The sequence below is a fragment of the Mus pahari genome, chromosome 18 (genome assembly GCF_900095145.1).
Source record: "Mus pahari chromosome 18, PAHARI_EIJ_v1.1, whole genome shotgun sequence".
Taxonomy (NCBI): Eukaryota; Metazoa; Chordata; class Mammalia; order Rodentia; family Muridae; genus Mus; species Mus pahari.
The window spans coordinates 840,026-843,623 of NC_034607.1; the positions used below are offsets into that span (position 1 = coordinate 840,026).

At 39.7% G+C, this 3,598-nt stretch overlaps 1 protein-coding gene across 1 annotated transcript in view; it reads left to right on the top strand.

The window, feature by feature from the left end:
- Window positions 1-3,598, top strand: part of LOC110335395 (zinc finger protein 14-like) — a 12,066-nt gene that overhangs the window by 4,352 nt on the left and 4,116 nt on the right. The gene's annotated exons all lie outside the window — the stretch shown is intronic.

Below are 3,598 nucleotides of genomic sequence, written 5' to 3' on the forward strand. Positions count from 1 at the left end.
ATTACAACTAAAAAAAAAAAAAAAAAAAAAAAAAAAAGAAGAAGAAGAAGAAGAAAAGGAAAACCACTTAGGTTTTGTCGTCATTCACACTTGTCTAGTACATGCACTCAGTCCTTCCTCATTCCATTCATTTGGCCTTTCTTGGTCTCTTTTCTGTGTGTTATGCTGTACCCGTGGGAGTATTTGTTTACACAGAGACATGTTACTGACTTCTTCAGTGTAGCCCATCAGCATGTACTTTCCTGGTTTGGGGGTGGGGTTGCCTTTATTGATGAGTCAGTGTCTTCCTCTGAAAGCTTATACTACTACTTCATTCCTTTGTTTTTTTGACATCTGTACTGTGGGTTCCAGGGTTGCAGTTTGGAGTTTTAAGTACCTTTTGTGTTTGGATGTGTGTCTTGATTTGAAGTTTTTTCTGCTATAATTTCATTGAATAGATTCACTTGGCCTTTATCTTTTAATCTCCTCTCTTCCCCCTATCTCATGGAGTTTTAGTGTTAAGCCATCTCTTCAGCTCCCCACTCCTTTGGGTTTGTTTTGTTTTGTTTTTTAATTTAGGTTTTGATTCCTTATCCAATCCCAGGGCTCTTGGTTGTTGTGGTGATGTTAACTTTTTGGTTTGTCTACTGATAATGTGTTTGTAGTGTTTTATTGATTGCAAGCTCCATATAGTCTTTCTTCTGCTTATCTAGAGTGTTGTATAGGCTGTCTGTTGTGTTCTTTGATTCATTGAGTTTTTCATTATTTCTTCTTCACAAAAATATTAAATATCTGAACCGGCAAGGAGTAAAAGTGAGAGGATGAAGTTCCACGTGGTTTAAGGATGAAGTTCCACGTGATTTAAGCCACAAAGCAAATGGCCGCAGCTGTGCCCTTACCCTGGAAAAGATGTTTAAGAGAAGAGCAGGTATCAGAGAGGAGATGAAATTTTAATTATTTGTGCTATAAAAGCTGGGTATTTATGAAAAGAATAGTGACTGTTACCCTTACCATCACTCATTGTAATAATCAGCCTAATATGAAACAACTGGAGTCTTTGAGAGTATGAGAATAAACATAGCAGACAAAGGCATAGCATGACTTTTCAGACTAGGACTCCAGCATGAAGTTTATCAAATGAAAAAACTTTTGCTTAGCAATGGAAATGAATGAAGAAACAATTTGTAGAGTAGGAGCAAATAGGCTATGTGACATCTGACAGGCATTAATATACAGAGACAAAATTTAGAGCTAAGATGAAAGGATGGACTATCCAGAGTCTACCCCATCTGGGAATCCATCCCATCATCAGCCACCAAACCCAGAGACTAATGCACATGCAGATTCTGCTGAAGGGACCCTGATATAGCGGTCTCTTGTGAGGCTATGCCAGTGCCTGGCAAACACAGAAGTGGATGCTCACAGTCAGTATTGGATGGAGCACAGGGCCCCCAATGGAGGAGCTAGAGAAAGTACACAAGGAGCTGAAGGGGGCTGCAACCCTGTAGGTAGAACAACAATATAAACTAACCAGTACCCCCTGAGCTCGAGTCTCTAGCTGCATACGTAGCAGCCATCATTGGGAAGAGAGGCCCCTTGGTCTTGTAAACTTTATATGACACAGCACAGGGGAAGGCCAGGGCCAAGTAGTGGGAATGGGTAGATAGGGGAGCAGGGGCGGGGGTGGGGTATAGGGAACTTTCGGGATAGCATTTGAAATGTAAATAAAGAAAATAATAATAAATTAATTAAAAAAATGAAAAAAGAAAAAAAAGAACTTAGTGGAGGAAGTATGCAGCTGAAATCTGCATAAACAGGCAAATGAAATAAATGTACTTTAAATCTATTCAGGATCTTTAATTATTTTGAAAATCCTAGAACTACATTGAGAATTAGCTTTGACCTTTTCATGGTATAGGTCATCAAGGAAAGAGAAAAGCCATACATATGTAAACACAGATTTAAAAAAGAAATCTTACACATGGCTGATGTAATGTGAATTCATCTAGCAATATGGAATTTCATCAAAGAAGTAAAATTATAGTTAGCTGATGTTCTAGCTATATGATTAGGAAACATAAAGGAAATATTCACACGGGCATACAATAAAAACATCTTCATATCCAAATTTATGACCTCATAGTTTAGAATAGCCAAGTCAAAAAAAAAAAAAAATAGCCAAATACTGTTCAGAAAATAATTTATTTGGATTTTTTTTTTAATGTATTCTAAGTTCTTTTCACATACCACCATTACTCTCACTTCTTTTCCTTCTGAAGCATTTATTCCTAACAGGTCCCTCTCTTTGTTTGTGCCCTACTGAATTTAAGTAGCATTGCTTGAATGAACCTGGGTAGATTTTTATATTTTGTTTTTGAGATAGGGTCTCACTGTATAGCTCTAGTAGGCCTAGAACGTGAGAGTTTTGCCTGCCTTTGCTTCCATCTTTTGGGATTAAATGTGTGGGCCACCATACCCAGCTGTTGGTCAGCTGTTAATTTGTTTTTACTGGTGTGTAGGGAACTATAGTTCTGAACAAAATGATTCCTTCCCGTTAGTGTGTTAGCAACCACTAACAGTCGGTGTCCTCAGGAAGGGGTGATGGGCACTATCCTGTGCACGTTACCTCAGCCTCTGTGAACTGAGGTATATTGCCTATATTATGTCCAGAAGACCAGTTCCGTAGTCTCTGCATTAACTATTAACTACTGCAAATAAATGTTCCTTCACCAAGACTGAAAGCAGTGCATATCTGTGGATATGCTTATAAATATTTAGAGAACCGTTTTGAAAGCATGTTGGTTTAGAAAAACAACACTAGTTAGCGGCCTGTCACCTCCCTAAGCAATGGTTTAGAGTAACAGACATGTGTTCTTTCCTGTGGAGAATCCCTCAAATCCAGTCAGAAAGCATTAGTTTAGATAAAATGCCATTATCAAAAGCAACATGGGGAGGAGATGGTTTACTTTTCTTACACTTCCAGTTGGTCATTGAGGGAAGTCAGGGTAACAGCCTGGAGGCAGAACTGAAGCAGATGCTGTGAAGGAATGTTCCTTACTGCTTGGTTCTCTAGAGGCAGAACTGAAGCAGATGCTGTGGAGGAATGCTCCTTACTGCTTGGCTCTCTGGAGGCAGAACTGAAGCAGATGCTGTGGAGGAATGTTCCTTACTGCTTGGTTCTCTGGAGGCANATGCTGTGGAGGAATGTTCCTTACTGCTTGGTTCTCTGGAGGCAGAACTGAAGCAGATGCTGTGGAGGAATGTTCCTTACTGCTTGGTTCTCTGGCTTGCTCATCCTGCTTTCTTATACCATTCTGGACTACCTGCCTACAGTAGCACTACCCGCACTGAGCTGGGCCCTCCCACATCAATCATCATTTAAGAAATGCAATACAGGGTTGCCTACAGGCCAGTCTGGTAGAGGCATTTTTCTCGTTAGACTTTCCCTCGTCCCAAATGACCTGTAGCTTTTATGAGTCAATATAAAACTAGCAAGCACACCTCAATTACCATGTTACCACTGCACTTGTGGCACATGTTGCCTGGCAGTTTGGTATTATATTGATGTGATTTCTCCCTCAGCTTCTATCTATTTCAGCTTGATTTTTTTTTTTNNNCC